The sequence below is a fragment of the Artemia sp. Qi Xiang Cuo genome, unplaced genomic scaffold, assembly GCF_049724085.1.
Source record: "Artemia sp. Qi Xiang Cuo unplaced genomic scaffold, ASM4972408v1 HiC_scaffold_3308, whole genome shotgun sequence".
In the NCBI taxonomy this organism is placed as follows: Eukaryota; Metazoa; Arthropoda; class Branchiopoda; order Anostraca; family Artemiidae; genus Artemia; species Artemia sp. Qi Xiang Cuo.
Window position 1 is genome coordinate 91,574 of NW_028300700.1, and position 12,391 is coordinate 103,964.

At 33.6% G+C, this 12,391-nt stretch overlaps 1 non-coding gene across 1 annotated transcript; it reads left to right on the plus strand.

The window, feature by feature from the left end:
- The first annotated feature begins 12,132 nt into the window (after positions 1 to 12,132).
- Positions 12,133 to 12,325, plus strand: LOC148938431 (U2 spliceosomal RNA). The gene has a single exon (XR_016143694.1). It is a non-coding gene; the product is annotated as a U2 spliceosomal RNA (small nuclear RNA).
- The last annotated feature ends 66 nt before the right edge of the window (positions 12,326 to 12,391 follow it).

The following is a 12,391-nucleotide window of genomic DNA, read 5'->3' on the forward strand; positions in this document are numbered from 1 at the left end:
CCAACGCAATACCTTCACGCAAATACCTTTTCGTAAAAAATTCGCAAATAGAGTTATTTTTACGTCACAATTTTCAACTTAAAACCATTCTAATTAAAGCATCCCATTCCTCATTGCCAATGTAACGTTCCTAGTAATAGGTGAATGACCCTGGTAAGCCAATGTACCGGTTAAACTAAACGCATATTCAGGTAGTTTTTTTTATAGGTTTTCAATCTTATACACCCTTACTGTGGGTTTTCTTGTAGGTTTTCAATCTATTATCCCCTTACTACTTAAGTCATAATTTGTATATAAATTAATTCATAGCTGTGAGATGGGACGCTTGCAAACCACTTGGCTGGCTCACCAAGTTTTTTTCTGCTTTCGCAATTACGAATAATGCACTTGGTAACCATTTCTCAGTGATTGACGATAACAGACTAATCCGCTAAGGCAGAAATAAGTGGGAGGAGCTTTTTGTTCGCACCGAGACCGAAGACCAGAAATTATCTGCGATAAGCTTACTGTCTATAAACTGTGGTTAATACGAAGCATGGATTAAATTGATCATGTCATAGCTCTTGGTTCATAGAGGTCAGACTTACGACTAAACATCGAGATAAGAGCTCTTCAAAAATTGTAATAAAAACTAGTCAAAATCTCTTAAAATTATCAATAGAAATGTTTATGTATTTAAATCTTTCCTTTCAAAGTCCTTTTACTTACTAAAAAAACCCTAAATAAAACATTATTTGAGTTTTAATCATTATACATACTATATATAAAATTTTGCTAATTCATAAAATCTTTATTACAAGCAATAACATACTTTAAAACACATGAACACAGTGAAAACACAGTGAAGAAAAAGTTTAATTAACTTTTGTAAGATTTGTAGACTATAGCTATCATGTCCTGGCATTAAATGGGCTGATATAAAAAATCTGGCTGCTATAATTACTATATTTAGAACATGGACGGCCGCAGGCGTGGTGGGAAGGGTGGGGGTTAATCAGTGACTATATTGTAGTTATGAGGTAACAAAAAGAAAAGTAAGCATATTATAAATAAACAATGAAAAAAGCATGTTTTAATGGCTTATTTTCCGCAGGGAGGGAGGGGGAGGGTGGTATGGTCTGCAGGGGGAGTTCCCATCGTTTTTTTAAATACATACATAAAACTAGTGGAAACTAACCAACTGACGATATTTCCCTATGTTTGTAGGATTATAGAAAACTGGCGGTTCACTGAAAACACAGAACAATACAAGAGTTTTGGTACGGTAAAATTAGATATCTTAACGACACTTTTAACAGTATGAAAATAAAGAGTTTTGGATTGTTGATTATTTTTTTTTGTTTAATTTGTCACCACCTCTGCACAATGAGCTCAGTCCAATGATCGACTGTCGTTTGGGATCTGAAAAGGATACTTTATGATAATTTTGCAGATAAGTTAGAAACGAACCAATCTTGATAGCACTTGCACTACATATTTGCTTTAGAATTGGTGTGATAAGTCAAAATTACATAACTGATAATTTTAATTTTATACTAAAAGTTACTGATATTACAGCTCGTGTAAGACTATGAAAAACGTTATACATTAGTTTGTTGTTGTGAGGCTTGGTACTCAGTTTTGACTCCTAAATTAACAGTCTTGTTTTTTATACTTGGCTTTTGTGTTTTGAGTAAAGTGCTAGTTTTCTATAATCTTGCAAACATGGGGAGAAATCGCCAGTTGGTTTATTTGCACTAGTTTTATTGATACGTTATATATTAGATAGGCCGTGAAGTTATAATTTTTGATCATTTTAAGTTTCAACTTCACTCTTTACTTTGCTCTGAAAAACTTGTTTTTTTAAAATTAATTCCATTTAGTGGCGTGTCTGAACGCGCTTGAGTTTTCTTAATATACTGAGGTTTCTGCATACCTTCATTTTAATCAAGTTAATATGGCGTTTAAAAGATAAATTATCTTCAAGGAGGATACCTAGGAAATGAACACGGCCATTCTTTGGGCCACATTTAAGGCAAGAAAGTTAGCATCAAGCCATCCTCTGTTCTCCCAGAAGTAATAAGGGTGGTATTATCGGAAAGAGTAACAAGAGAATCCGAGAAATGTAAACTATGGTTATTGGTGCAGGAGAACGTAGGACGACATAAACCACAACAATATAGATGATTTTTATTCCTAACTGAAAAAAATAGGTCATTTATTTGAACTTTTAGAGGTTTTGCCTGTTCTGGGTTAGAATAGGGTTGATTATTATTATTAAGAAGACTAAGTCACCGAGGCTACGAATAGGTGAAGGTGAAAAGGGGACGCTGGATAACGAATAGATGGATCAGGAGGAGAGGCTAACATGCCTTCGTGTTATTATTATTAAAGACTCTGGTAGAAATGAAGATGCTAAAAGTAGGATAACCAAGCCTCAGGGTATTCTTCATAGTTCAAAAAAGTTTGGAAAAAAAAAGTTTAAAAAAAGAATAGGAAGACAACTCTGCAAACCAAGATTAGAACATTGATAGCTACAATGATGACAGTGGTCAAATATGGTTCTGAAGCAAGGGCAATCCGAAAAGCGAATGAAGATTTGTAAGATGCTTTTCAGTAGAAGGGGGGGTACCAGCCCCACCCCTCACCCCTGCTGCCACCTATAACTTTTTTCTAACACCAAATATGGGCATAGAGTCCCTAGGGGAGATGGATTTCTGAGAAATTGATTGCGTAATCAAAGTGTGTCAATGACCTAAAGTCAGTCATTAATCAAATTGTTTCCGGGCAAAGTTTAATAATGTCTGACAGGTACTGTCAACATTTCTCTAAGAATAGATCCAAGTCCTTAATGTCTTTGCCTCAGAAACAACTCTTTTGGTCTAACTCCTAAAGATATTAATACCCAAACGCCATGGAAAAAGTTCCCCAAGAAACATCTTAGCGATGAATTGTTTTAGTGCGAGAATCAGGTTTCTTATTAATTTGAAATGCGTTAGCGCAGAGATGCCAGAAACAAAAGGAACACACTGAAATTACGTTTAGGGATTATTTGGGCGAAACCGTTTTAGACAGGCTATGGAATTATTTCGGCGAAACAGTTAGAGACATTTTAAAAGATGATTTTTGAAGAGGATTTGAGGGTGAAACTCTGTGGTCGTTATAATACACAAGTTCCATTGAACAGTGTCATGAGGTCCTCTACCCCAACCCCAAAGGGTTCCGATCCCCCTACCCCAACCCCAAAGGGTTCCAATCCCCCTACCCCAACCCCGAAGGAAGCCCCAGTCCTCAAAGGTCCACTGGGCTCCCAAAGGGTCCCCCGGCCCTCAAGGTTCCCCCAGACCCCCTCCCCCCGGGGCCCAAAGGACCCCACCCCCCTTTGGCCCCCCAAAGGGGCCCCTCTCCCTCCATCTCCTCCCTCCTCCTCCCCTTCCCCTCCCCTCCTCCTCCCCCTCCTCCTCCCCCTCCTCCTCCTCCTCCCTCCTCCTCCCACCTCCTCCTCCCACCTCCTCCTCCCCTCCTCCTCCCCTCCCCTCCTCCCCTCCCCTTCCCTCCCCCATTTTTTATACTTTTTTTGTGCATTGAGACACAGAACGACCCCCTCCCCCCGGCCCCCCCCTCCAAAGGTCTGATTTTTCAAAGTTCGTTTTGAATTTCTTTGGTTTAAATACAAGAGTTGGAATATTTCAGTAGCGATTTGTCGTGGTTTACCTAGTTAGAGTTACATTCCCATTATTTTTCAAAGTTCATTTGGAATTTATATAATTGAAATTAACGAGTGGGATTATTTCAGTAGTGTTTTGTCGTGGTTTAACTTGTCACAGTTACATTCTCTTGATTTTTCGAAGTTCCTTTTGACTTTCTTTCGTGAAATTTAAGAGTTGGAATATTTCAGTAGTGTTTTGTCATGGTTTACCTTGTCACAGTTACATTCTCTTAAGTTTTCAAAGTTCAGTTTGGATTTATTTCCTTGAAATGCAAGAGTTGGAATATTTCAGTAGTGTTTTGTCGTGGTTCACCTTGTCACAGTTACATTCTCTTGATTTTTCAAAATTCATTTTGAATTTCTTCCATTGAAATGCAAGAGTTGGAATATTTCAGTAGTGTTTTGTCGTGGTTTACCTTGTCACAGTTACATTTTCTTGATTTTTCAAAGTTCATTTCAGTTTTCTTTCATTGAAATGCAAGAGTTGGAATATTTCAGTAGTGTTTTGTCGTGGTTTACCTTGTCACAGTTACATTCGATTGATTTTTCAAAGTTCATTTTGGATTTCTTTAGTTGATATGCAAGAGTTGGAATATTTCTGAAGCGTTTTGTCGTGGTTTACCATGTCACAGTTACATTCCCTTGATTTTTCAAAGTTCATTTTGAATTTCTTTCATAGAAATGCAAGAGTTGGAATATTTCAGTAGTGTTTTGTCATGGTTTACCTTGTCACAGTTACATTTTCTTGGTTTTTAAAAGTTGATTTAGTTTTTCTTTCATTGAAATGCAAGAGTTGGAATATTTCAGTAGTGTTTTGTCGTGTTTTACCTCGTTAGAGTTAAATTTTCATGTTTGATAAAAGTTAATATTTAGTTTATTTTATAGAAATTCAAGAGCTGGAATATTTCACTAGTTTTTTGTCGTGTTTTACCTTGTCACAGTTACATTCTCTTGATTTTTCATAGTTCATTTTGTATTTATATAGTTGAAATGAAAGAGTTGGAATATTTCAGAAACGTTTTGTCGGGGATTACCATGTCACAGTTACATTCCCTTGATTTTTCAAAGTTCATTTTGAATTTCTTTCATTGAAATGCAAGAGTTGGAATATTTCAGTAGTGTTTTGTCGTGGTTTACCTTGTCACAGTTAAATTTTCTGGATTTTTTTAAGTTCATTTTGGTTTTCTTTCATTGAAATGCAAGAGTTGGAATATTTCAGTAGTGTTTTGTCGTGGTTTACCTTGTCACAGTTACATTCTCTTGATTTTTCAAAGTTCATTTTGAATTTCTTTCATTGAAATGCAAGAGCGAGAATATTTCAGTAGCGTTTTGTCGTGGTTTACCTTGTCACAGTTACATTCCCTTGATTTTTCAAAGTTCATTTTCGATTTCCTTCGTTGAAATGCAAGAGTTGGAATATTTCAGTAGTGTTTTGTTGTGGTTTACCTTGTCACAGTTACATTCCCTTGATTTTTCAAAGTTCAATTTCAATTTCCTTCGTTGAAATGCAAGAGTTGGAATATTTCAGTAGTGTTCTGTTGTGGTTTACCTTGTCACAGTTACATTCTATTAATTTTTCAAGGTTCATTTTGGATTTTTTTCATTGAAATGCAAGAGTTGGAATATTTCAGTATTGTTTTGTTGTGGTTTACCTTGTCACAGTTACATTTTCTTGTTTTTTCAAAGTTCATTTTGAATTTCTTTCGTTGAAATGCAAGAGTTGGAATAATCCAGTAGTGTTTTGTCGTGTTGAACCTTGTCACAGTTGAATTCTCTTGATTTTTCAAAGTTCATTTTGGATTTATTTCGTTGAAATACAAGAATTAGAATATTTCAGTAGTGTTTTGTAGTGGTTTACCTTATAACAGTTACATTTTCTTGATTTTTCAAAGTCCATTTCGTTTTTCTTTCATTGAAATGCAAGAGCTGGAATATTTTAGTAGCTTTTGCTCGTGGTTTACCATCTCACATTTACATTTTCTTATTCCGTTAAAGCACAATCTGAATTTATTTCGTCCTAATGTAAGAGATAGGTTATTTATGTAGAATGTTGTTTTGGTTAACCACTTAAAAGATAAAGGCTCTTGTTATTTAAAAATTAATTTTGAATTTATTTCTTTTATATTCATGAGTGTGATTATTTAATTAGTGTTTTTTCGTGGTTTACCTTGTCGCAGTTACATTCTCTCGATGTTTCAAAGTTCATTTTGAATTTCTTTCATTGAAATGCAAGATTGGGATTATTACAGTAGTGTTTTGTCATGGTTTACCTTGTCACAGTTACATTCTCTTCATTTTTCAAAGTTCATTTTGAATTTCTATCCTTGAAATGCAAGAGTTGGAATATTTCAGTAGTGTTTTTTCATGGTTTACCTTGTCACAGTTACATTGTCTTAATTTTTCAAAGTTGATTTTGAATTTCTGTCGTTGAAATGCAAGTGTTGGAATATTTCAGTAGTGTTTTGTCGTGGTTTAACTTGTCTCAGTTACATTTTCATTATTTTTTAAAGTTCATTTGGAATTTCTTACATTGAAATGCAAGAGTTGGAATATTTCAGTAGTGTTTTGTAGTGTTTTAAATTGTCACAGTTAAATTCACAAGTTTCTTCAGATATAATTCATGATTTCAAACGTTGAAATTCTAATGTATGAATTTGTCATATGTGTTTTGTCATTTTTTACATAGAAGCAGAAACATTTTCATATTTATACGAAGTTATACTTGCATTCCTGTCAATGAAAAGCACTAGATGGAATATTTACGTAGTATTTTCTTTGGGTTTACATTGACAAACATAAAATCTATTGATATTTAATAGTTCTATTTGGATTTATTTAGTTTTAATTCAAGAGTTGGAATATTTCAGAAGCGTTTTGTCGTGGTTTACCATGTCACAGTTACATTCCCTTGATTTTTCAAAGTTCATTTTGAATTTCTTTCATTGAAATGCAAGAGTTGGAATATTTCAGTAGTGTTTTGTCGTGGTTTACCTTGTCAACGTTACATTTTCTGGATTTTTCAAAGTTCATTTCGGTTTTCTTTCATTGAAATGCAAGAGTTGGAATATTTCAGTAGTGTTTTGTCGTGGTTTACCTTGTCACAGTTACATTTTCTTGATTTTTCAAAGTTCATTTCGGTTTTCTTTCATTGAAATGCAAGAGTTGGAATATTTAAGTAGTGTTTTATCGTGTTTTACCTTGACACAGTTACATTTTCTTGTTTTTTCAAAGTTCATTTTGGATTTATTTCGTTGAAATGCAAGAGTTGGATTATTTCAATAGTGTTTAGTCGTGTTTTACCTTGTCACAGTTACATTCCATTGATTTTCAATATTTAATTTTGGATTGCTTTCGTTGTAATGAAATAGTTTGAATATTTAAGTAGTCTTTTGTCGTAGTTTACCTTTTCAAAGTTACATTTTCTTGATTTTTCAAAGTTCATTTCGGTTTTATTTAATTGAAATGCACGAGTTGGAATATTTCTGTATTGTTTTGTCGTGGTTTACCTTGTCACCGTTACATTCTCTTGATTTTTCAAAGTTCATTTTGAATTTCTTTCATTGAAATGCAAGAGTGAGAATATTTCAGTAGAGTTTTGTCGTGGTTTACCTTGTCACAGTTACATTCCCTTGATTTTTCAAAGGTCATTTTCTATTTCCTTCGTTGAAATGCAAGAGTTGGAATATTTCAGTAGTGTTTTCCAGTGGTTTACCATGTCACAGTTACATTCAATTGATATTTCAAAGTTCATTTTCGATTTTCTTAGTTGAAATGCAAGAGTTGGAATATTTCAGTAGTGTTATGTTGTGGTTTACCTTGTCATAGTTACATTCTATTAATTTTTCAATGTTCATTTTGGATTTCTTTCATTGAAATGCAAGAGTTGGTATATTTCAGTAGTGTTTTTTCGTTGTTTACATTGCCACATTTAAATTTTATTGATTTTTCATTGTTTATTTTGAATTTCTGTCGTTGAAATGAAATAGTTTGAATATTTCAGTAGTGTTTGGTTATGGTTTACCTTGTCACAGTTACATTCTATTGATTTTTCAAATTTAATTTTGAATTTATTTCGTTGTAATGTAAGAGTTGGAATATTTCAGTAGTGTTTTGTCTTGGTTTACCTTGTCACAGTTACATTTTCTTGATTTTTCAAAGTGTATTTCGGTTTTCTTTCATTGAAATGCAAGAGTTGGAATATTTCAGTAGTGTTTTGTCGTGGTTTTCCTTGTCACAGTTACATTTTCTTGTTTTTTCAAAGTTCATTTTGAATTTCTTTAGTTGAAATGCAAGAGTTGGAATATTTAAGTAGCGTTTTGTCGTGGTTTACCTTGTCACAGTTACATTCTCTTAATTTTTAAAAGTTCATTTTGAATTTCTTAAGTTGAAATGTAAGAGTTGGAATATTTCAGTAGTGTTTTGTCATGGTTTACCTTGTCACAGATACATTCTCTTGATTTTTCAAAGTTCATTTTGCATTTCTTTAATTGAAATGCAGGAGTTGGAATATTTCAGTAGTGTTTTGTCGTGGTTTACCTTGTCACAGTTACATTCTCTTAATTTTTCAAAGTTCATTTTGAATTTATATCGCTGAAATGCAAGAGTTGGAATATTTCAGTAGTGTTTTGTTGTAGTTTACCTTGTCAAGGTTACATTCTCTTGATTTTTCAAAGTTCATTTTGAATTTCTTTCATTGAAATGCAAGAGTTGGAATATTTCAGTAGTGTTTTGTCATGGTTTACCTTGTCACAATTACATTCTCTTGATTTTTCAAAGTTCATTTTGAATTTCTTTCGTTGAAATGCAAGAAGTGGAATATGTCAGTAGTGTTTTGTTGTGGTTTACCTTGTCACAGTTACATTTTCTTGATTTTTCAAATTTTATTTCGGTTTTCTTTAATTGAAATACACGAGCTAGATTATGTCCGTAGTGTTATGTCGTGGTTTACCTTGTCACAGTTACATTCGCTTGATTTTTCAAAGTTCATTTTGGATTTCTTTCGTTTAAATGCAAGAGTTGGAATATTTAAGAACCGTTTTGTCCTGGTTTACCTTGTCAAAGTTATATTCTCTTAATTTTTCAAAGTTCATTTTGAATTTCTTTCGTTGAAATGAAACAGTTGGATTATTTCATTAGTGTTTCGTCGTGGTTTACTATGTCACAGTTACATCCCCTTGATTTTTGAAGGTTCATTTTCAATTTCTTTCATTGAAATGCAAGAGTTGGAATATTTCAGTAGTGTTTTGTCGTGGTTTACTTTGTCATAGTTACATTCTCTTAATTTTTCAAAGTTCATTTTTAATTTCTATCGTTGAAATGCTAGAGTTGGAATATTTCAGTAGTGTTTTGTTGTGGTTTACCTTGTCATGGTTACATTCTCTTGATTTTTAAAAGTTCATTTTGAATTTCTTTAATTGAAATGCAAGAGTTGGAATATTTCAGTAGTGTTTTGTCGTGGTTTACCTTGTCACAATTACATTCCCTTGATTTTTCATAGTTCATTTGAATTTCTTCCGTTGAAATGCAAGAGTTGGAATATTTCAGTAGTGTTTTGTTGTGGTTTACCTTGTCACAGTTACATTTTCTGTATTTTTCAAAGTTCATTTGGAATTTCTTCCATTGAAATGCAAGAGTTAGAATATTTCAGTAGTGTTTTGTCGTGGTTTACCTTGTCACAGTTACATTCGCTTGATTTTTCAAAGTTCACTTTGGATTTATTTAGTTGAAATGCAAGAGTTGGAATATTTCAAAGCGTTTTGTTATGGTTTACCTTGTCACAGTTATATTCTCTTGATTTTTCAAAGTTCATTTTCACCTTTTTTCATTGAAGTGTTAGAGTTAGATTATGTTTTTATTATAGTCTCATGGATTACCTCTTCAAAGTTTAAGATACTTTATTTTTCGCGGTTCAGATAGGAGTTTTTTCATTCTAATTATCGATTTTGTCGCTTTAAGTAGTGTTTTGTAGTGGGGTAACGTTTCAAAGTTACATTTGCTTTATTTTTCGAAGTTCATTTTGGATTTCTTTAGTTGAAAAGCAAGAGTTGGAATATTTCAGAAGCGTTTTGTCAGGGTTTACCTTGTCACAGTTATATTCTCATGATTTTTCAAATTTAATCTTGTATTTATTTCATTGAAATGAAAGAGTGGGATTATTTCAGTAGTGTTTTGTCATGGTTTACCAAGTCACGGTTACATTCTTTTAATTTTTCAAAGTTAATTTTTGTTTTCATTCATTGAAATGCAAGAGTTGAAATATTTCAGTAGTGTTTTGTTGTGGTTTACTTTGTCACACTTACATTCTCATGATTTTTCAAAGTTCATTTTGGATTTCTTTCATTGAAATTCTAGAGTTTTAATATTTCAGTAGTGTATTGTCGTGGTTTACATTTCCAGAGTTAAATTCTCTTGATTTTTCAAAGTTCATTTTGGATGTCTTTTATTGAAATGTAAGAGTTTGAATATTTCAGTATTTCTTTCTTATCGTTTAACTTGTCACACTTGCATTTTTTCTTTATTTTTTTTATGTTAGGTTAGGTTAGGCTAGATCAAGTTTGGTTAGGTTAGGTTAAGTTAGGTTAGGTTAGGTTAGCCTACGTACGCGCGCGTACGTAGGTGTTAATAGAGAATCTTGCCTACGCTGATGATATTAATGAGCTAGCCAACTCTACACAAGAATTGCAGGCACAAGCTGATAAACTCTACGATACCACAAAGCCCTTTGGGATGGAGATTAATGTCAGCAAGACCAAAGTCATGGTAACGAGGAGACGGGAACCAGACAACCTGTTCATTATCACCATAGGCGGGAGACAGGTTGAAACGGTTGACTACTTCTTGTACCTTGGTAGCCAACTCTCCTCAGATAATTGCCATAGCTCTGATGTGAAACATCGACTTGCACTTGCTAGCTGTTGCTTCCGAAGACTAGCCAACCTCTGGAAAAGTAACCACCTATCCAACAAACTCAAAATGCGCGTATTCAACAGTTTAGTAATCCCCATAGTTATTTATGGATGTGAAACATGGACTCTGAAAACCGAAGACGAAATAAAACTTCTAGCTTTTGAGGTGAGATGCCTCCGTCGCATTTCTAGAATCAAATACACTGCCCGAATCACAAATGTGGAAGTACGTCAAAGGCTCCAGTCCACTGAAACCATACTCAATAAAATTAAGAAGCAACAACTGCGCTGGTTCGGCCACGTCAAACGAATGGAGCCGAGCCGCCTTCCGAAAATCGCCCTTGAAGGATCCCTCCATGGCCTTCGCCCACGAGGCAGACCACGAAAACGATGGATGGAGAACTTCCACTTCGACAACGTAAAGATAGCCCAGTTATCACGTATCGCACCAGATAGAGCAATGTACCGAGCCCTTACGCATGAGCTAGCAAGAGGAGTGGCCCCAAAACGTCCCATGAGGATGGCCGGGACCTATATATATATATATATATATATATATATATATATATATATATATATATATATATATATATATATATATATATATATATATATATATATATATATATATATATATATATATATATATATATATATACTTTTACCCTGATAGATAAAATATCGTTTCGTTGTATTTTATTGAAAAAAGAGCTTGTTGTATGTAATTTAGAGTTTTCTGCTATTTATAAATTTTTTATATACTGATTCATTAAAACAAACCATATGTTATTATTTTAACGTTTTTCGAAAATTTTAAGAAATTTATTGGATATATTAATTTTATTAATTATTATTTTAAACAACTTTATAAAAAAACTAAAAAATATGGCTTGAATTTGATTATGTTGGAACATAAAGCTGGGCTCTCTCTCATTATAGTCTTCAGATCTTATACTAGATTAAGAATTTTTTTAAAATCTAAAAAAAAAATCTCTTCAATATAGTTGTCATTTTTAAAATTAATAACAACATTAAAATTAGGAAAATAATTATGAGATTTCGGTTTATATGCCGTTCTCCGGCCGTTTGCGCTCCCAGGTCCAACACTTCTCTGGGGCAGGGGGGACTGCTCCATCCAGACCAAAGCTTTAACCCCTCTCACCCCTCATTTTGTCCCCCCCCCCCTCAGCTGAAATTTAGTTTCTGCAAAATATCATGTCAAACCTAAAATAAGCCTGCATAATTCAAGGATCCAGATAAACAGGTCAGTTTTGTTTTTTTAGTAGCCGAAATCATATTCTTATTTTTTAATTTATCATTAAAAGGTTTTAATATCCGTTAGTGTATATTTGTAATTGGAAAAATACAAGAGAGTTAGTCAATGTTAATCGAGTTTATTTGTTTCATTTGTTTTATTTAAAAATAAATCAAAATTGATAATGTCGGTGTAGTGGAGACGATCAGATCAAACGAACTATATTTTTATACAATTTTTATTACGCTTATGATGAGACAGTCTGTTAAAAACAAAGTTCAGTTATCGTATATCGGGCGGTTGTATCATATTTTAGTGTATTATCTTTTCTTATCAGATTAATATCCGATACGGTCCCTACATGGGGCCCAGTATATTAAACTGATTTTCGGAAACCGGAGGAATGTCGGGGCTTTGCCCCACTCCCTTTACGTGTTAGCCCGGTATTGTAGTTTCTTCGGGATCGGCGCACCCCTCTCAAGGGGAAATCAAAGCTCATGAACCTTAAAAACTGACGTCTTATGCGCTTTCATCAAGTCAATC